The following is a 23,850-nucleotide window of genomic DNA, read 5'->3' as shown; positions in this document are numbered from 1 at the left end:
ATAGTAGATTTTTGTGATCCGTGAGTACAAAGATGACATGGACAGCACCTTCTAGCCAGTGTCGCCATTCCTCAAATGCCCATTTTATAGCTAAGAGTTTACGATTGCCCACGTCGTAACTAATCTCAGCAGAAGAGAATTTCCGTGAAAAGTAGGCACATGGGTGTAATTTGTGGTCTTAAGTGTCCTTCTGGGACAGAGCAGCACCCGCACCTATATTGGAGTCATCTATTCCAATGATGAAAGGTAACTCAGGATTGGGGTGTCAGAGGCAAAAGCTGACTTTAGGTCTTTAAAAGAGGTTTTGGCATCAGAGGTCCAATTGGTGGCATCAGCCCCTTTTTGGGTTAAGGCAGTAATAGGAGCGACTAGGTCTGAAAAGGAATGAATGAATCTCCGGAAATAATTAGCACAGCCCAGAAATCTCTGGATGGCCTTCAGATTAGTTGGGCGCACCCATTCTAAGATTGCTTGAACCTTACTAGGATCCATTTAGAACCCATCTGGAGCGATAATGTACCCGAGAAAAGAAACTTTCCGGACCTCAAATTCACACTTCTCTTGCTTGGCGAATAGTTGAGGCTGCCGAAGTTTGAGGAGAACCTGAAGAAAAGATCAAGATTAAAAAAATCTGGCTCCTATTGGGGATTTAGAAGGCAGAATAAAGCCTCTTTTAAGATTTTCCTTAATATAATATATCCAGGGCTTGCGTCTCCGGTACAGAGAGACAGTATAATCGTCCCTTAGGAAGCTTAAAGCCTGGAACTGGGTCGATAGCGCAGTCAGAACTGCGATGTGGAGGCAAGGTGTCAGCTGCCTTTTGGAGAATACATCTCAAAATTCATGGTATGTTAGAGACAGCTGGTCTAACAGAAACTGGAGCAACCGAACAGGCAGAGATAAGCAAGACTCCAGTGAATGATGTCTCCCTTGATCCAATCGATTGGATTATGGAGCTGCAGCCAGGGATGTCGCAAGGTTTACAGGAACAGGAGGACAATTAATTAAGTGTGTAGTGCCCCCCACAGTGAGCTGCAACAGGGGTGTTTGTGAACATATTTTCCCGCTCTGTAAAGGACCACCATCCAGACCACAAACAGTGATGGGTGATTTGATCTTAACGGTAGGAATTCCAAGGGAGCAGGAAAAGTCCAGATTCAGAAAATTTCCAGCGGCGCCACTGTCTAGGAAGGCCGAAACAGGAGTAGATTGTGCACCAAAGGATATCACCGCAGGAACCAGGAGCGCATTTTTGGAAGAAATAATTTGCAGACCTAGACGAACCTCTTCCACATTGTCTAGGCCTGTTTTCCTGCCTTGTCTGATTTGTTTAGACAGCTTCAGAGGAGGTGGCCCCTGTTGCTACAGTATAGGCAATGGCCTAAAGTATGTCTCTGGGTTTTATCTTCTGAAGTGAGACGATAAGCACCTAGCTGCATGGGCTCAGTGGCTTCAAAAGGTGCAGCAGGAGGAGTAGGAAAAGAGCAAGAGGAACCAGAAGTATCCCTCTCTGCCTTTCTTTCTTTAAACCTGCAGTCAATTTTGATGATCAGTTGCATCAGATTCTCCAGTGTAGCTGGTACAGGGTATTGCACCAGAGAGTTTTTTATCTGTTCGGAAAAACCCAAACGGAACTGGCTCCGGAGTGTCGGATCATTCCACTCACTGTCCGTGGATCAGCGCCTGAACTCTGCACAGTATTCCTCAGCAGTGCGACAACCCTGTTTGAGTGTCCGTGAGGTGAGATTCAGCCGAGGATACTCTGTTCGGATCATCAAAGAGTACGCCTAGGGCATTAAAGAATGCATCAATGGACTGTAATGGAGGGCTCATGGGAGCAAGACTAAATGCCCAGGATTGGGGATCACCCTGTAGAAGGGACATAATGATGCCAACCCTTTCATGCTCTGATCCTGATGAACGAGGTCTAAGGTGGAAATAGAGTTTATAACTGTCTTTGAAGTTGTGAAATAAGGTTCTATCTCCGGAGAACCGATCTGGAAGGTTCAACTTGGGTTCTACGGAAGCAGCCAGGGGAGCTTGCTGGGCTTGTGAGGCTCTTGCAACTTTCTCTTTCACTGACAAACGATGTACCGTAGCGCAGGATAATGGGGAGTAGAATCTAGCGTAGTCAGGAAACAGGCCGAGGTCGTAGGTCAGAACCAGGCAAAGTGGTGAGGGACAGGCAGTGATCAAAGGAGGTCCGGGTCACAATGCAAAAGGTCAGAGCAACAGGCAAGAGTCAAATCCAAATGAACAGGCAAGAGTTCATATACCGGAAGTCCAATAGAAATACAGGTCCAGACACAGCAGCAGGCTAGGTACACAGAAAACTGGAACTATAACCGGCAGGGAGGCTAAACCCTCCCTGCCTTATATACAACCACTGACCAATGGCAACAGAGGGATCCACCCAGCTAATCAGCCCCAGGAGCTGAATAATTAATAATTAATTCCTATTGCTCTGCGCACACACCCGGCTGCCCCTAATGCAGGGACCCGGCATTTCTCACACACCGACCGTTGTCTAGACAACGGCTGGGGCAAAACAGAAAGAGATGTCCCGGTCATCATGGAGAGAGCCGGGACGGTTCCTGCAGACACAGAGAGTCGCGATGGCCTGAGGCACCGCCGCGACTCATAACACTTGTTTACACATTTAAACATACACGAACATCTGCTTGCTTAAAACACATTCTTTCTCTCTCTTGTTACATCTATACACACACTACATAAAAGAGCAATACTGACCATACACTCCTATACATTTCTGTCTTACAGCATATACACTAGTACATATAAATATATATACACACACAACAGAATAGGATTTTATATACTTAGTTCTGAAGTTTTAGCATTGTCTGTTTAATCCATAATGTATTATCTGTATTGTATGTATGCATTTATGTATTGTATGTTTGATTATCTTTGTAAAGTAAAAGACTTGCATCTCTATGCCTGTTTTGTTTGTTTAGATAACTGGAATGAATTGGATGAATGGATGTTTATATAGATAATGCAGTATAGTGAGGTAAATGATAGATTGGTATTTATTTAGCGATTAACACATAATGGTGGGCTATTTGAGGATGGAGGTCAATAGATGTGTAATATTTAGGTAATATATATATAGCCTTGTCAAAAACAGGGATCGCGTAAGTCGCTCTTATGGATTTCTAGTTGGTTGGCATGGTACAAGGTGAAAGCTCAAAAGGTTGAGTGAAATAATGCCTCTAAAGTACATCTGAGATGTCACAGGTGCGTAGTATTCAGCGTCACTAAAATAGCGAAAAAGACACAAATTGCATTATATCCCAATAATTACTTAGATTAGTTATTAATAAGAGCAAAGACATTGTATCATTATTATGACGAATCACAGGATCCTATTATACCCACCCATATCCTGGTCTTTGTAAACACCTAAAAAAACAGTCTAGGCCTGATTTATCAAGGAAAGCAAAATGAATGTATTGTTCGTTTTTACTTTTAAAACGCACATTTATCAGGTATAAGCACGTCCATGTTCAAGAAGGAGCAGATCTGAAGATACATTTGTTGATGAGTATGGGTCTATGTCCACTATGGTCTAGCAAATAAGACACTGCAGTAAACATCCAATACTTATGAGATATATGTGAAATGATGTATTTTGTGTAGGATTGTCTGGTGCAAGGATACAACAATCAACATCAATTTGTAAAGTTATGTTCACGATTTCAAGCTCCATGAAAACAAGACTGATTAAGGGTTCCCACCACCCTAGGCTGATAAACCATGCCCCCCCACCTCACATCAATGTATAGTAATATTCTTGAACATGAACATTCCAGAGTTTTCTCCACAATTGAAATTTATACAGACTGTGCCGTTTGCTCTTACCTGTTATTGCAGAATTGACTACCGACTGTTATTTCTTGCTTATTCTTGCAGCTTTGTAGTCGTTAACTGGCTTCTGGAAAATTAGGGTCCTGTTTTGAAAATATGTATTTGTATTAAAATGCAAGATATTAAGATAATTTGAATGATTAGGCACTATAGTTCCAACACAACATTCCATTATGGCCAGATAACACAGCCCCCTATCACAGGTATATATAGACAATAAAATATATGAAAAAATGTCAAAGAGCTATAAACAAATATTAACATCTAATCCCATCTGACTAATATTTAGCATGGCCCTGGAGACTACAGAGTACACCCATTATGACCACTGTACAGTACAGAGAGCATCCTCGTGAATGCCACCCTTCACCAGCCATTTCATCAACCACCAGCCACCAATTCATGACCCCTCCAGACGTTTCATCACATCCCCAGTGGCCAACTAATGAGCTCCCAGTGATTTAACAATGCCCGCATCCGACCCTACCTATCTCAGGATGCCACTAAAGCCATCACCCATGTACTCATCATTTCCCTTCTTGATTACTGTAACCTTGATTACTGCATCCTCACTGGCCTCCCTATCTCCCAACTTGCCCCCCTTATGTCTACATTTAGAGCTGCTGAGAGACTCATCTTCCTCTCCTGCTGCTCCTCTTCTGCTTCTGCTCTATGCCTTGCCTTACACTGGCTTCCTGTCAGGGATCTCAAAGCAAGACCGTGGAGAGAAAGTAGGTGAACAAAGTGGTTTATTAGAAGCACAGGTAATACAGGTTCATGATGCAATAACTGATAAGGCAGAAATATAACCACAGTTCTTAACAGTGGAATAGACAATACAGTAAAGCGATGTAAAAAGATGCAGCGGGCTGCAGGTTGGATACCTCTGGAAGAGGTGGAGAGATGAGTGGCCTGCAGATTGCAGGGTTGGATAACTCTGGAAAGGCTGTGAGATGAGTAGCTTGAGGGTTGCAGGGTTGGATACCTCTGGAAAAAGGTGGTGAGATGAGTAGCCTGCGAGTTGCAGGGTCAGATACCTCTGAAGGTGGTGAGATGAGTAGCCTGCGGGTTGCAGGGTTGTATACCTCTGGAAAGGTGGTGAGACTCAGAAGCCAGGAAATGCTGAAACACTTGAGAGCGGACAGCAGATAACGGTCAAAGTAAGCTGAACAGGTTACACTGAGAAGCAATGAGCTGTAGAGAGCAGAAGCACAGAGAACCACACAGGTGTATAATTCAGGAACCAGATAGATGAGCTGTGTGTCACTCACCGGACCGTGAGTGCCTCTTCCCGGACATTTAGGAACCGTGGCCGTCCTCCATCCTGAGGGTCTGCGCATGCGCAGCCCTTTCCTTAACTTCAGTGTATGTCCCTTTAACTCAATTGGCAGATCAGGCAACACTCCCTATATTAAGCACCTGTGGTCAACACCACGTTGCCTGATCTTGGAGTCTCATTCCCTATGAGTCTCTGAAGGTGTTCCTGTATTCCTCGTGTTTTCAGCGCTGCTGATTCCTGTGGTTTCCAAACCACTTCTACCTCTGTGGTTTCCAAACCACTTCTACTACTGTGGTTCCCATACCACTTCTACCATCAACTGTATCATCGTGACTGTTTGCTGATTCCTATCCGCTGCCTCCGTGCACTACAGTCTTCCAAACCACTTCAACGCTATTACATATCATTGTGACTGTTTGCTGATTCCTATCCGCTGCCTCCGTGCACTACAGTCCTCTAATCCACATCACGCTATTATATTTCACTGTGACTGTTTGCTGGTTCCTACCCGCTGCCTCCGTGCACTCCAGCCTTTACTTTACATCCACTCACCTGTTCCTCATCAAGTCCGTGAGCTGATTCCTATCCGCTGCCTCCGTGCACTACAGCTTCCAGCCTACAACTCGCCTGTGTTCATTATCGTGACTGTTAGCTGATGTCTATCCGCTGCTTCCGTGCACTACAGCCTCCAGCCTACAACTCGCCTGTGTTCATCATCGTGACTGTTAGCTGATGTCTATCCGCTGCTTCCGTGCACTACAGCCTCCAGCCTACAACTCGCCTGTGTTCATCATCGTGACAAGTTAGCTGATTCCTATCCGCTGCCCCTGTGCACTGCAGTCTCTCCTCAGCTCTCCTGTGTTTCCTCGAGACTGCTGCTCTCATTGCCATTCGCTACTCTCCGTGATCAACAGCTCCTGGCCTACTCTGCTCTCCCGTGTTCCATCGCTACTGACACCTATTGGTTGCTACTGGTTACCTCCGTGTACCACAGAGTCCTGCTGCTGCTGACCGCGCTATCACCCATCTTCTGCTGACCCGCTCTCCACGTCTTCACGTGTCCCGCTGGTCTACCCTCCTGTCAGCATTGGATTTATATCTCATCAACCACTCCTCTGCTGGATCATCTCCACTCTCCTGGGTCCTCCTTGAGTCCAGTTCCACGTGTTACTGATTCCTGTGGATTCGTGTCCCTGTTGGTCTACTTATCTGTGCGCTGCACCTACTAGACCGCTGCCTCATCTATTCTGGGACTTCTCATCCAGCCGGCCTCCTGCCGCTCAGGTATCGCTGCACTCCTATCTGACTGCCTGCTTCTGAACCACGGTATGCATACCTTTCATTGACTGTGCTGGTGTATTGCATACCTTGCTGGACTGTGTTGGTTCTCCTCTGGAGTCTGCTATCCGCTGAGTCTATTGCCATCATTGACTGTGTTAACTTGTGCTGGACTACTTCAAGAGACTTTCTATATTTGCAGACCTGTTCAGTCATTTATATATATTGTGCATGTTACTGTGGATCGTGTATAAGGTGCCTGTGTATATCCTGTGTTGCAGTCTCTCCCCGTGCACCTCCTCACATATATATTCAGTGGTACAACTTGCTAGTAGCAGACCACTGATCCCTGTTTCCGGTATCACCTGTTCCAGTATCCTCTCACATAGCAGTGGTACAACTTGCTATCGCAGACCACTGACTCCCCGGATACCTCCACTTGGATTCCATTCCTTCACTCAGACAGCGGTACCACTTGCTATCCGCAGACCGCTGACGCTCACCTCCTCGTTTCTGTTGGACATTCCCCCTCATTATAGCAGTGGTACAACTTGCTATCGCAGACCACTGACTACCTTCACGTGTCCTTGTCCTACAGTTCCTCGTGTACTATTACCTCCATATTACCAGTGCTGCTAGTCATAGACTTTCCTGAGCATCCCATCATCTGCTGTTTCCTGTTCCGTGATCACCCAGCTACCAGAGTACCCTATTACCATCTACATTGCTCTGGTAAGCCTACCACCTGGTGATCCCTGGGTAAAGACTCCTAGTGCCCGTGACACTGTGTCTGCAGCACTGGAATGAACAGCAAAACCACAAGGTTAGGTACACAGGTAAGAATAACCAGGAACAGGAGTCAAAGGATTGCTGTTACAGAGCTGGTTAGTTGCTAGTTGCAGGTCTGATTAGTCAGAGCAGGCCTGTACACGACCTGATGCTGAATCTAACTAGGTTCAGAATAAGGAGGCAAGAGACGGATGTACTTCTTCAATACTTCAATGAGTTGATAATAAACATATATATATATGCACAGATGACAGGGATCAAGTATAATCTGCGGATGTATAATATAGATGTCAATTAGCCACGACAGAGCGTAGCCAGGTGATAAACACAATAGCAGTCTATTCACAGCACAGATGATATCATGCAGGTGTCAATAGCCACAGCAAGATGAGAATAGTATGCGCCCAGTGCACCACAGAGATGGTAGCAATAACCAATGTCCAGGATACCACAGGGTCAGTAATAGTAGATAATACTACACAGATATGCCTGGTAAAGTCTATACACCACAGAGTCCAGGAATAGCAGTGAAAGCGTACCAGCCTGTTTGGTATGACAAAGGTTCCATACAGCAGGGTTGAAGGAAAAGAAAATCTGTGTATCACAGTAGAGGCACACTTAAGAGTAATCAAAGTCTTGTAATATGCACATGAAGATACTTGCAGCAGGCTGTGTATCCCAGTAGAGGCACACTTGAGAGAAAACAAAGTCTTGTAATATGCACATGAAGATACTTGTAGCAGGGGAATCCCAGGAGAAGTGCTCCAGCACTTGGTAGAGAAATGGATCTCTTTCACAAGGAAGACACAGGTTCAGCATACACAAGAGTCCAAGGAGACAGGCTAACAACAAGTTGCACTGACAGTGAGCAGGTGTCAGTGCTGAGGTTAAATAGAGCAGGTTAGAGTGACCCGCCCTGAGGGCAAGTCATGTGATCCACAGGAAAACAGAGCAGACAGGGAAAGTAACAAAACCTGATCAGGATTGTTACAATTGCTTCCTATCGGGTTGAGTGAACTGATGATCTGGACAAAAGTGCTGGGCGAGGCTGTCTTATAAGGAGTAGTGGCAGGTGTGAATCATCCTGAGAAAACAAGCTTAGCTCAGGAGGAAGGGAAACAGTTCAAGCGTCACAGTGGCCCCTTTGGTGGCATGGTGGTACTGCAGGGTATCCAGAAAGACCAACATAGCTCCTGGCAAACAGGAGCTGCAGGAGGCAGATTGTGACACTTCCCTTCCCCTACATAATCCTTTTCAAATTTCTCACTCTCACCTACAAGGCCCTCTCCAACTCCACTGCCCCTTACATTTCCAAACTTCTCTTTATGCACATCCAATCCTGTTCCCTGAGATTGACCAATGATCGATGCTTCTCCACTCTGATCACTTCATTCTACTCCAGGATACAGGAAATCTCCCAGGCTGCCCTCTCTACTGGAATGACCTCCCATGCTCCATCCAACTATCCCCTAATTTATGCACCTTCAAACGTGCACTTAGAACTCATCTGTTCCTCACAGCCTACCAATCATCCACCTATCCTGCTCTTTATGCCTGATTTCCTCACCTCTCTCTTCCCGTGTCCCACCACTCGCTTCTCTTGTGACTGATTTCGTCTGGCTCCGCATTGTGTCTTCTGTTTGCAATCCCTTTAGGATGTAAGCTCTCATGAGAAGAGCCCTCTTTCCTCTTGTCTCTCTACAATTTCTTCTACTCCAACTGCACTATGTAAACTATGTTTGGTCAAGTCCTGGTATTTTTTGTTTATTGTTCTGTATGGTTTTACCCTGTTTGGTCCACCGTCTATATTATGTATGGCAATGCAGAAAGCTTGTGGCACCCTATAAATAAAGATTAATATTAATAATTATAATAATAATTATAATAATAATAATAATTTCATCACCTATCCCCCAGTCATTTAATTACCCATCCAACTAGTCATTTTATCGCTCACCCCCTCAGCAATTCAACACTCTCTTAGCCATTGAATCAACCCCCCAACATCCAATTTATGACCCCTCAAGCAATTTCATCAACCATCCTCACAGCCATTTCATCACTCAACCAACAATTTATTCCATCATCCCCCCTCAGACATTTCATCATCCCCCTGTGGCTAATGCATAACCCCCCCAGCCATTTCATGACAAACACCCCTGGGATTTTATCATCTCCCCCGCTTTCATTTCATCAGCACATAACACTTAACTTTCTCTCCAGCAGAAATCTTCATGCCCTGCTCCTACCTCTTCTTCTCCACTTGGGTCAAACACTACAGAAATCTTCCTCTATGGGGACAGGCAGCCTGGCAACTAATCCAATTGCTGTTAGCTGCCTGTCAGTGCAGGTGTGGATGGTTCTTAGTCTAGTTTCGGGAGATAATGTTGTACTGCCAGGCAGCTAAAAGCAATTGTTTTGCTGCAAGGCTTACTGTCTGCTATAGTAACTGACAAGATTCCCCCTTTATCCCTGATAGGTTGCTCAAGCCCTGCATGTAATTTTAAATGAGCTGCATCTGAAAGGGGCAAGCTTAATGCATCTGTCCACTTACTGTATAGCACATGCCCTTTAACATACCCGGTATGTCTCTCTGCAAGGTGCAGCAAGCGCAAGATCGTGCAACTCTAAATGTCATACAATACACTCTCAGGTCCTGTTACTTACCCCCCCCCCGCTGTTTTTCTCAGCTGTCCCTGCAGTCCACAGGCTCTGCTGGTCTCAGATCTCTATGCAGTATGCTGCCCAGTCTGTCTCCACTCCAAAGATCCCTCCAAAACCAATGAATGGGAGCTGCCATCTTGAATTTGGTCACATGCTTCCTCTCAGACAGTCAGATTGCTGCTTCAGCTCAGCTGACCACAGCCTCCAATCAGGGGATAGCAGTCTCAACTCCAAAGTTATGTCCACTCCAAAGTTCCCTTGAAAATCAGTGCCTGGGTGTCGACATCTTGGATCCAGTCATCTGATTTCTCTCAGCCAGTCAGAGTGCTGCTTCAGCTTAGCTGACCTCAGCCTCCAATCAGGAGATAGCAGTTACTATAAAAGGACTTCCTGGAGCCCGAACATGTGGCCAGTGCAATGTCGATTCCTTAGACACCAACCTGGCTTCTAGTAGTCTGCAATCTATTCAGTTGTTTCTAGTCAGATAGCGTAGCCTGTATTTCGGTTACAGTCCAGTCCAGAAACCTAGTTCCATTCCGGTCTAACAATCCAGTTCCAGTCCGGTTCAGCAATCCGGCTCCAGTCCCGGCAAAGCACTCCGGTTCCACTCCGGTCCAGCGCTCTGCTTCCAGTCTAGAAATCTGGTTCCAGAACTGATCTCTCTTGCTAAATCTGGTCTCTGTATTGCTACTCGACTTCTTACCAGTCTCCTGTGCCATTCATATTTAATAATCTCCTAAACTTTTAGAAAAAACACCTGAACCTGTTCTTTCCCTTTCTTGCTAAGGAACATAATCAGGCCAGCCAGCTGTGTGCACATAGCCACTAGTTCACCTCTAGAGAAACAAACTTGTCAGGGTGCATACAAATCCCCAGGCATAACACTAAATATGGAAGCAAGTTCTGCACATCTGCAATGCTCCAATTTTACACCAAGATACTTGTGTATGTTGCACAATTATATTTACATGCAATGCTAAATGAAACCATTTATTATGAAATAATATTATAGACCTGATTTAAGGTTAGGAGCAATATGGTGCAAAATTAGACCATGTTTAGAATTTAGAAGGATGCAAATGCATTTTTTTTTCATGCAGGGAAGATACTGCCTGGTTTTGTATGTTTTATTATTACACTGTGAATTACAGTTGAGCTCTAAATATGCCCCTATATTTTAAATTTGCCTCCCTCTGCAGTGCAGTATGGTTCTGCCAAGGAGCAAAAATGCACCTTTTAGCTAATTTACTCCTAACTGTAAATAAGAGCAACAGTGATCAACTTCTGAATCATTTTCAGATTTACCAGTGTTATTCTGACTTATAAAAGACAATAAAAATAAGACAATGTAATTTATCCTCCTCTTCAGCATATATCAATATATATACTGTATATTTTGGATTGAGTTCCCTTTCTAGTTAAACATACATTTGATGTTGCTAGATACAACTATCAAGCATCAATCTACAAACTCCACTTATGTTTTGCTATATGATAAACCTTTCCTGACTATCATACATGCTTGCCAACTTTTCCTTGTTGGCTTCAGGGAAATCCCGGGGAAGGTGGGTGTGTGTTGGTGGGGCCTGATGAATCACATCATTGTGTCCCATTACAGCAGGGGGTGTGGCTAATATGAAGCAATATTTATGTCATTTAGCCCCCCCCCACTTATCTATTGGGGAGGCGAGAACTGGGAGGCTGCCCTGCTCTCCCGGGAGCCCGGAAGGTCTCCCAGAAATGCGGGAGTCTCCCGGACATTCCGGGAGAGTAGGCAACTATCCGTTAAAGAAAAAGCAGCTAATGAATCTCTAGAGACTGAAGTGTCTTTTACATTTCTGTCTCCACTATTGAAGTCATGTTGTCTTACCTATCAGTCTTTGACTAAATCTTGGTCTCCATGAAAATGGTCACCTCCATAGGCATCCACACATGGACATAGGACAAAATTTTTGAACTATGTCATCATGCCACAGATGGCTAAGCCAACCACGTCTTGTACTGGCTCAGCATCAGAGAGAATGCCAGACTCTTCAGTGAGTGAGGGAGATCACCCCTATTTCAGGGAGTCTCTCTGACATTCAGGGAGAGTTGGCAAGTATGCTTTCATAAACAGTTCCTGCACCTTAAACCACTGCAGTTCTCACTGTGCTCATCCATTTCACTGCCGATTGATGCTCAGTACTGAAAGAATCAACACCCTTTAGCGCAGAGAGTAGTAGATACTATTTAACCCCTTGACCACTGTGACATATTAAAATGGTGCAGCAGAGGAATTTTAAAACTAAACTACCATTTTTAAATGCCATTCAGTATCCACTGTCTTCTTGGAGTATCATTGGCATCGTAATACAGAGGTGGTGTCAGGCATTAAATCAATCAAGATATAAAGTACAAAGTGTAACGTTTGGATAGTAGATTATCCGAAATCACTGCAGATGTAAAGCAAGGCACAGTCAATCGGCAGTCCAGGAGAGCCCTGCATCATTGGATAATTTTAAAATATTTTGGCTCTGTACATCTCACCATTTATTTATATAGCGCCACTAATTCTGCAGCGCTGTACAGAGAACTCACTCACGTCAGTCCCTGCCCCATTGGGGCTTACAGTCTAAATTCCCTAACACACACACAGACTAGGGACAATTTGTTAGCAGCCAATTAACCTACCAGTATGTTTTTGGGGTGTGGGAGGAAACCGGAGCACCTGGAGGACACCCACGCAAACACGGGGAGAACATACAAACTCCTCACAGATGAGGCCATGGTCGGAAAGTGAACTCATGACACCAGTGCTGTAAGGCAGAAGTGCTAACCACTAAGCCACCATGCTCTGTACTAGTGAGGATGTAAAAAAAAATCTTGTTTGCTTCGGAAAAAAAAATAGTTGTAAAGCTCTGTATCAGGCCACAAAGTGGTTAATCTAAAAACATTCTGGCTCTGTACTAGTGAGTATGGCAAAACATATCTTGTTTGCTTCAGAACAAATTAGTTGCAAAGCTCTGTATCAGGCCACAAAGTGGTTAATCTAAAAATATTCTGGCTCTGTATGGAAAAGCAATGTGTTGTTTACTTAAGGACAAATTAGTTGGATTCCATCCTGAATCTCTGGTTAATAAGAGGAGCTCTTTTATCCTATACTATTTTAGATCATAATAAACACAAAGTATAAATGAAATTAATCTGGCTTTATCCACTAAAATGTAGAAGAAAACAAACTCAGCTTTGTGAATGGAAATCTTATTGTAAAAATGTAGTTTTTTTTGCCCAGTGTTATGTGAAATCGACTGTGCTGAGATGATTAAAACAAATGTTTTGGGGTTTCTTTGCTTATATTGGAGGCTGGGACGAGGATTGTTATAGTTCCCAAAATTACATTAATTTTCTACTGGTAACACAAACGTTATTTCCGTCTAGTTACAGAGTAGGTGCCAGAGATTTACAAATAGGAGTATGCTTGAATAAGCCAAAATGTACTGTCCCAGGCTTAGAGGTTCTCTAAGGTAAAATGTTAGAGATCATTTTTCGTCTCTAGTAAATTTCATATGCAATCCCCCTGTCACTGTGTGTGGTGTAGCGTGCAAAGATACACAGTTCACCTCTTTTTCAAGCCCTGTCCAGCTGATGGGCTGAGTGTAAATGACCACAGGGTCCCTGCACATGGTGTTTCTTTGTAAGTAGTGGGACACAGGTGATGTCACTTTGTGGTGCATTAAATGTCAGAATAAGTCGGGCACCAGACCATCTCTATCACAAACTGAACTTTTTATTTATACTCTTCTTCCTCCAGCACAATAATCATAATGGCTGCAGCAATAAATATGTATATATATATATATATATATATATATATATATAGAGAGAGAGAGAGAGAGAGAGAGAGAGAGCACCTTACTCTCTCCAGCACAGTTCTTAATGAGCAATATGAATATGGTTGCAAATATATCTCATGTGAGAGTATAAAACAATTAGTAGTTATTAAAAGGTACAAATATATGTGTAAAATACCTTAAAAACTATACTACAGATACAGGGCTACGCCTTGAAGAAAAACAAGTGTTTCCTATGGAACAGACAATAGCAGGATGCCAGACTGATAAAAATGGCCTGGAGGAAACCACATAGTACTGTTAGGAACCCCTCCAGCCGGCACGACACATCCCGGAATCTACTCTGCCAGTCAGGTGTTCACTGGAGCCCCTGATGGTGGGGACAGACTGGGCTGCAGACTGACAGAGGGTCGTGAAGTGTATACCGGCTGGGGAGAACCCAAGCAAGCGGAGTGGAATCCAAAGGGTCACGAGCAGACAGGGAGGTCGGTATTCAAGCCAGAGGTCAGGGTCATGAGATACACAAGCAAAGTCCAAATCCAAGCCAAGGGTCATACACGGGTAAACAACAGCAAGTCCAATAGACAGGAACAAGGCAGAGAGCAGGTACAGCAGACTGGATACAGAGACTATAACCGGCAATGAGGCAGCAGACCTCATTGCCTTAAATACAACCCACAACCAATCAGAACCTGCCCCTAGACATAGCCACACTTGCAGGCTAATTGCCAGCACCTAGCAAGACCAATCAGAGCTTAGCCCTGAAATGCACACTTGCAGGCTAATGCCTGCTAATTCAGCCACAGGCTGAATCTGACTGATTGTCCCTAGGGCGCATGCGCGCCTGGCTTCCGGGACGCGGCGCTGAGGAGGCGTCCGGCCGTTGCTTTGGCAACGGTCGGGAGTTGGAGGGAAGTGACATCCCGGTCGTCATCGTGATGGCCGGGACGTTGGGACCGACAGGAAGCGAGCCGCCGCGGCTCGTGACAAGTACTGGATAAAGGATGTTGCCTTATATGTATTCATTGTACTTACAATTACAAAGAAAGAGATTTCCTTATATGTGCTTGTTGTTAACCAGTTAATGCTGGACCTGAATCTGAAAAGACCCTCAGAGCTGATTTTGAAACTGCAACAACTTGTCTGTGTTTCACTTCCTCTCCTGTCGACAGAATTATGCTAATAGGAAATCAGGTTATCAGAGATCAATAATGGAGGCAGCAAGCCTCAGTACCCTGACACTCCTTACTCCTCCTGCACAATTCTTAATGTTGTCTAGATGTTATATAACATAGTTCACATGTCTCTTACACTCCAGTACCCAATACTTCACTGCAGTTCACCCCTTCTCTGCAGGGGCACTCACATGGATGCTAACAGGCAATCAGCTTCTCAATGCAATTTTGAAACACGCTGTGCAACTCTCAACTGTAGCTCACCCCTCCTCTACTTGAATGATTTCTCCTTTGGGTTCTGACAATTCTCTCTGTGTACACACAGCCCCAATCTCTGACACATTCTTCTGTGTACTCTCAGCCCCTGAAGCTCTGGCACTTCAGCAACCATGCCTTTTGCAGCCACCCTCACTTCAGGGTCTCTTCCATGCAAAATGTTCTCTCTCTTGGGTTCTCTTTAGTGATATGGGGTTCTCCCCCTCTCTGGGATTAGGGTCTCCTCCCCTCTGTATATGCAGCAACACTACTGCATGCAGCAATCCCCATTTCTCTTTTTTGGTTTCCTCCCCCTTATGGGCTCCCACACTCTTGCTTAGGGAACATTAGTGATTGTCTCTAGGCAGCAGCCTCTCTCCCCCCTTGCTGACAACCCCTCCTTCATCTCACTCTCTCTAGCAGACTGGGCTGGGTTATCACCATAGCAACCAGATTATATCACTTTTCACAAACACATAACTTGCCCTCTAGGTGACCCTTCCTATATTCACTGGGGTACAGGGTTTACTAAAATGCCACTAGGGGGCATTACACATATGATTGCTAATATAAATATTTTCTAGTTTACATGATGTTGAGATAGGCACCATTTTATATAGCTATTAAATATTGTCATTTTAGAAGGCCATGTTTGCAACTTAGAAACAGATTCTATATAAGCAGTAATAGAATAAAATCAATGCATCAAATCTGGTTATTTTGCATTTACAAATATAAGAGAACATTTTCATTTTTCTTTAATAGATCATAGATCATGCTCTATACGGTAAATGCAGCAATTTAGAAGGAGAACCAGAGCTGAATTTTTGTTCTAAAATTGCAAAATAATATTTTAACTTTACATAAGTCAGTAAGTTATTTGCTGAATATTGCAGCTGTGTGGTAATGAATGTGGCTGGGATTAATACACCATGAAGTAAAAAAAAAACCTATTAAAACATTTGTACTAAATCTTAGTGTGAATAGATAACACTTACTAACATAAGTTCTCATATCAGTCCTTAATGATTGCTACTGTGCTGTTAAATTAACAGTACCATGATTCACTAAAAGCAAGGAAAATTCTGATATTTTTTGTGTGAAAACAGTATGTCTGCTGTAGTTGGGCACAGATGACCATGGGGCAATTTATTAAATGACAAGTTAACCCGTGCATGATACTCATGCATTCTAGTCAAATCAAGCTACTTAAGGTCTTTAAAAGGTTCTTGTCATGCATTTGGGCCTAGCCCAGGCCTCCTTAGGGGAGTAGCGTTACTTCTCGACGCAAGCGCCCTTTTTAATGTGTGTTCATGAGGTAAAATTACCTCACGAAAATAAGTTTGAAATTTAGCCTTTACTACCCCTCCCACGGGGGGAAGGGGGGATGATGGAAGTTAACTGACTTCACTATTCTAATTTTTTTGTCAAATAATATCAGTATACTAAATTTTAGGTCAATTGGATGAGCCCTTTCTGAGAAAATAGTTTTTTCCACACACACACACACACACACACACACACTAACACACGCCGCTAGGCGTTTACTTTGTATATATTAGATAATGCTAAGAATTTAGTAGGTCAGTGTAGTATATAATTCCGCCCAGCAAGTGGCGCTGCAGTTTGGTTTTTTTTTCACACACAGACTAACACACATCGCTAGGCTTATATATATTAGATTTCTAATTCACAATATACATTTATTATGGTTAAATAGCTTTAATATACATTGGGTTATGATACAATTATTCTGTGTTTGGAAATTTCCCTTTAACTTATTGTGTGACTCATTGTATATCATTAAAATTAACACAAAATACAGAGAACTATACACACAAATAAACCCTGGCATATGGAACAACAGACTCAAAGAATTTCAATCAATACAAGATTATCTATTCAGATGCCTTCTGTTTGAGCAATCTGTGTGTACATACTGCAATTCAGAGGTGTGTGTGAGGACACCAGGGTTGGAACCGAAGCTCATTAGATACCTGGCTCTCTAGGTTCACAGGTCACACAGGTAAGGAGACAGGAAAGAGATAATAATCCTTTTTATTAAACAAAGTGAACACACTTAGTAAAACACAGTAGTTCTCCCCAAGAAGAAACATGTTTCCCCCCCCAATATTAACAAGTGTCAGACAATCACCAGCACAAATAAATTCACCATCAAAATTCAAAGCAGGTTACCTCCTCAGCATAGAGTGCTAGCAGGCACAAAATCCCGACGATAGCAGTCCACCGAAGATTGTCGAAGTGGGTCATTGGTTCTGGTCTGTAGGTAGGTCTGTGTACCCTGAAAATCCCAGCTGTTCGACCAACTCTACACCAGCTTGGTGGGACCCGGGTATTAGTCTTCCTGCCAATGCAGGCTCACTAACTCCTCAGAATCTTTGAGTGTCTCCAGATGTTCAGTGGTGACAGAATCAATCCTAGAGGTGCACTCCGCTCTTTTTGAAGAAGCTCCTGCTATAGAAATACTTTCTGGACCTGAGAGAATATGGTTACTCTCAATCAGTGAAAGTCCTTGCTCTCTTAATATTCTCCAACAACAACCCTCTACCCTCCCCAGGCATCCCCTTTTCTCCCTTCTCAAAAGACACCCGATCCTGGCCCTCTTCCTGTGTCAACCTCCCCCACTCATTATCCCCTTGTGATTGGTGGTGTGAAGAGTTTGGGTGGTAACAGTGGTGGAGGTAGAGCATGACATCACTGATCTCCCACCTGCAGTATCTGTGCCATTCAGTCTGGGTTGAAGAGGTGCTGGAACAATAGTCAGCAGCCAGATAAGTCAACCTCCTGACCCTCCTATTTTTAACCCCTTCTACTCTGTTTTTGATTTCACAGGATCCACAGCTGTTGCACACTTCTTGTGAGATGCCTCCCCCTTCATTCTCTGAACACAATAGCAATAACAGATCTGGAAACTGGGCTGCATTTAATAACATAGTGGGCCGCGGTTGTTCAATTGGCCCACTGATGACAGACTGGGGTGGTATGATATTCCCAATGTAACACCCAGGTCTGTCACAGTGTGCATCTAAAAGTTGTTGGTTGGGACTCCAAGCAGGGTACATAGCACTGTTTTGTTTTACTTATTGTCAAATATGCTAAGCATTATATTTTAAATTCTACGGCTTTACAATTAAGCCTAATGCATATAGACTGCTAAAGGGATATTTTTAATAATAATGTGCTACATTTGTTTATCATCCCTCTTAAGATATATTCCATGTAAAAATATTAATTAAAAATGTATTTTTGTTATATAAAACCCTCTTTATAACACCACCCTTACTGTAACAATAAGTTTGGCCTGTGGCAGAATAAAACAGGAGATGTATATACAAGGGGTCACTTACATGTCTCTGGTTTGTCTTAATACACAATTACCAATTTTTGGTCAGTACTTTCATTTGAGGTGAATTAGTTATGAAATCATTAATTTTATATCAAAACATCTTATAAAAACATACTGTAATACCCTAATAGTGATACTATTGTGTATCAATTTTTCATGCCCTAAACCAGTCAAAATTTAGTTCTAAACCTTGTCAAATTACCATACTGTCCCTTCGTGACAACTATTCCCAAATAGAAAAATATACCTAAGCACAGTAGTGCCTCTTGGACTCTTCCAGATAAGCAAAACGTCACTATTGAATTTAAAAAAACATTATACCAATCATTACAGATGAGCAAAATATTTTGAAAATTTCAGTTTCAGTATTTCACGGTCGAAAATTGGTCTGCAGTGAATGAGCTGAAAAAGTTCTGGAATTCTGAACAAAATGACCTTTCAAAATGAACAACAATTCTACTACTAATGTCATTACAGTAACACATAGAATATGAATTTATACAAATCTTCTAATTTTCTTATTTCCTTTTCATCTATTAAACGATTTGTAAACTGAATGACAAAAAAAAATCAAACTTTAGGACCAATTTAAATAAATAATTTTATTTATGTGATAATATTTATGTAAAAGTACAGTATACAAACCTTTAATAATTTACTTGTAATTTAAGTATATCGATTTCGTCGATTGGTTGACAAAAAAAATAATTTTAATTCATACACGTATTTTATTGTAATTTTGTCTACTTTTGCACTTTCGATTTTTTCACTTTTGTCTGTCATCTCTCACTACACTGCTGATTTGCTTAGTGGCCAAAACTCTGGCTTCTGCCTCTTCCACTAACTATCAGTTTGCTTGGTCCTTTAATATGTTTTACAGTATTCCCAGCAGTCAATTTAAAATTTTAGTTACAATGTTGATCTCTTTCTGCAATTTTCTTTTACTAGTGAGGTTAATTACCAGTTTCCTCTCACTTTCTTCGTTTCCATATTGAACAATACAAAATAAACAATAAAATGTAAATAGTTTGGGCAAATTAGTTCTACAAATTAGTTCAGGTAAGTGTACTCATGCGTTTATTTGAAAGTTTCAAATAAAGGTTGCTTTTCAATATTTACCAGTGCTGAATGAATATTAATATTGTATAAACATTCCATTTGATATATTGTAATTACATATTCCCAGATCATTGTTTTCTGTATATTGTAGATATTGTAAAAGCAAACACTTTATAATACACTGTAAAACAAAGCAAATTAAATAATAAATGTGCAATATAAAGCAGAATTTTCTTTACTCAGGCAACAAGGAGTCTATCTCTCTATCTATCTTTATATCTATCTATTGAAATTGCATAGGTGACAATCTAGAAATCACCATCAAAAATATAATAAATCAAATGCACTATAAATTATGCAATTAATACATAAGAGTAAAGCTTAACTGATAGCCACCCTAAAAATGTATTCATAAAGTGTAAGATAGATTATGTAAAAACAGTAAAGGAGTATATACGTGCCTCAATTGAATATCAGGATCAGCGTAGTTTGTGTTCAGTAATCAAAAAAAGAAAGTGGAACATTGTCCTAAACAATTTCCTTTCCAGTCAATACTTCATGATTGATTACAATGAGATGGTCTTTAACCACTTCCCTAATAAAACAGATTCCTCTTCACAGAAAGTAGACAAAGTCTTCTTCTTAAAACTTGACTTATTAGGTGGAAAATAATAAGGGAAAAGACATAAACTGTGTTGTGGATAATTGTGAAAGCAAAACTAAAATAAATATCTAACACTTTTCAGTAACTAGTGATCAAAATAGGAAAGATAGTATAAAATATCAAGTCAGTACAATATATGATTTAAAATAGTATTAACAACAGCCCAAAGAACACTTCTCTGAAAGGAAGCATGAACAGAAGTTCTCCATTCTCCACTCCAGCCAATCTACCTTGTATAGGCAAGTGAACATATTGCTCAAAACCCAGTTAGCTGACTGTTATTCGATGCACTGCAATGATGAAATCGGGTAGACACAGAACATTTCAAACAATATAATATCTCAATATTTCCTATAATATCAATGAATATATTAGGGGGTGTGTAACGTGCACTCTTCTTTTGATGCACACATGGACAACTTCTTACTGAAACAGTGCTTTATTATTCCATCACACTAACACACTAACACAGTAAACAGTTTCAATCAGGATGACACAGGAAACCTAACTCTGGCTAGTCCCAGTTTCCCTATCTGGTCACCGGCTACTAGCTGGTATTGGTCACAGTACAGAACAATAAACAAATAATTCAGTACAGAATATTAGACAAATAATACCAAGACTTAAAAACTCCAAACATAGCTAATTAAGTGAAGTTGGAACATAGAAATAGGTAGATATACAGGAGTGAAGAGAGCCCTGCCCATAAGAGCTTACGTCCTAAAGGGAGGGCAAACAGACAGAAGGCACAAAGGGAGTCAGAGGAGGGGGTTAAATGCAAGAGAAGCAGGACAGGGGAAGAGAGAGGCGAGGAGATCAAGCATGGAGAGAAGGTTAGGTAGATGGCTGGAAGGCTTTGAGGAATAGATGATTTATATGTTTTGCTAATCTCATCCCTATATATGTTTTATTTATTTGTAAGCAACAACATGTAATATATAACAATTTTTGGATGGAACAAAATAAATTTCATAATAAAAATCATGTCATAAGTAAATTATCTTCTGTATACTATATGATGTGTTTCCAAACACAAAAGCAGCTATGTCTGTATAAAGACAGTGATTTCAATGTGCACCTCTATGATACAGTTATTTTATGAACATAGACCTTGAATTGTTCTTAAAATACTCAGTGTTATACAGTCCAGGGGGTAAATGTATCAAGGTGCGATTTTGCAAATCCAGCTATTTTCTCGGAAGAGTTGTTGAAACTCGCAGATGTATGAACCTAAGATTTCATGTAAAATCGCCAGAGATATATTTCTGTCAAAAGCGCTATTTCCAAAATCGATAGAGATCAAACTCCCAACTGTTTGCCACTCTAACTATACAAGTCTCGAATGTATGAAGCTGCGATTAAGCAAACTCTCCTGAGTTTGCTTTAAAAATCACTACATACAACACGCTGCATCCTAGCATCGTGTTTAGTAAACACATCACTCTTACACTGTCAGACTATACAGCCGGAGGTACCGGCAGCGGTCAAAAGTGTTAAAAATAGATAAAAGGTTTTTTAAAAAAGGTGTGGTTCCCCAGACCGAGCACTAATAATCCTAATGCTGCCAGCCTAGTGCTGGTTACATGAAAATCGTTGAAAAATTTGGCGTTGGGGTCCCCCCGATTTTCACTTAACCAGCACTAGGCAAACCAGCCTGGAGTGGGTGGCACTATAGCAAGGGGACACGCGGCAGGGGTCCCCCCTGCCATAATGACAAACTCTTGTGCGAGGTTTATTTATAGTATTTGGGTATTCTCCCACACTGTCGTGGGAAACCCCTAATACTATAAATAGACCTCGCGGCTGTGCAGTTCATTGCATATCGGAGCTTCTTCAGTGTAGAAGCTGTTTGCGGCGTCTTTCATCTTATTTTATTTTTGGTGAACAAGCGTGTTCCGTACTGGATCTTACAAATATGGGGCCTTTCTGGCTGAAGATAAGAAGACTTCAATCAACAAGGGGGCCCTCCTGGCCAGAAGAAATTAAGAATTTTCCAAGCATGGACCACTGGAATTACAAATTACAAGCATCAGCATGCCCACCTTGTTTATGGCACCCTGGCTGGCTGGGATTTGTAGTTCCCAAAACAAAATGGCATCTGGTTACATGACAATCCCCGATTGTCATGTAACCAGCACTAGGCTGGCAGCACAAGGGTTAATAGTGCTTGGGAGGGGGGACCCCACGCATTTTTTAAAAAAACTTGTATCTATTTATAAACATTTGACAGCTGCTGGGACCTCCGGCTGTATAGACAGACAGTATAATAGTGAAGTGTTTACTAATCTCGCAGCTAGCTGAGGACAACATAGGAGAGTGAGCTAAAAACAGGAGTGTTTGACATTGCAGCAAATCGCCAGAGATGAGCAGTGATTTTGAATATCAGGGTAAAAATCGCAGCTTATTACATTTGATAACTTTTGGACTAAAATCGCAGGTTAACCCCTGCGATTTTAAAACGCTGAAAAAATTGGACCTTGATATATTTACCCCCCGGAATCATGTTCGTTATGCAAAGCACAACTTTGTCACCTGTGATAAAAAGGGCATTGGTGAACATTTGCTTGAAAACAGAATTATGGAATAACAATATTTTAACATTGATGACTCAAAGGTGGGTCATCATGTGTCATACCATATTTTCTTGTGAGCCACTGAAATGGGAGAAACTAAGATGGTAAGTAATCTTGTAAATACTGTACCAGTGTAATTACATACAATAAAGAGCTTTGTGTTCTTGTCCTGTTAGATTGAAATGTATTATATTTGAGAAGTATTCTTATCACCAATCCATAAGCATTTACACTTTATATTTAAAATATGATTCTTAGCAAAAAATGTATTGGTCCTTTGTGTTCATTCAAGGAAGAAAGTTGCAATGTGTTATATAGAGACCTCATGCAATGAACTGTACTTCAAGATACAATGACAAGTATAAAAGCTTCCGTTTAAAATAGGAATTTAAGATTTTTTTTCTAACACCCGCATAAGCACTTAAAAACTCTACCAAGTGCTATTTCAATCTGAACAGAGTTGCAAGAGCTTCTTTTTTTCTCTGTAGCTTTGTATTTGTAAGACGATTGCCTGACAAAGGTACTGCAGGGTCCTGAAAGGTTACTGATTATTTTTTCTTTCAAGGTATCCTTTATGAGCATCATATCCATGTCACCTTTCTTTTTATTATTAGACAAAAGTATATGTTTTTACTTCTTACACTGGGATAGGTAAGGCATGGCATGCATATTATCCACAATATCAATATCCTTAGATCTATTTCTTATTGATTTGCAATTAATTTGGCAATAATATTATCATTTACTTAAAAATATGGGCATTAGCGCCCAATTCTCAACTGCTGATCTATTGCCATATATCAAAGTTACAACTTATCCTTTCAAATCGTATTCTGTTGCTAACAAAAACAAGTCAAAATGAACATATAATTAACTAAAATATTAAAAATAATTGTACTTCAAGTTGAATAAGGTAAGCCCTAGAATTTTCTCTATATCAACCCTATTTGCCTGCAGGATAAGTTTTCGGTTATAATATTAATAAGGAAAATAAGACAGAAAAGAGCACACATTAGCATCTTGGAT

This window comes from Mixophyes fleayi, chromosome 6 (assembly GCF_038048845.1).
Source record: "Mixophyes fleayi isolate aMixFle1 chromosome 6, aMixFle1.hap1, whole genome shotgun sequence".
NCBI lineage: Eukaryota > Metazoa > Chordata > Amphibia > Anura > Limnodynastidae > Mixophyes > Mixophyes fleayi.
Note: the sequence above shows the minus strand (reverse complement) of the source record.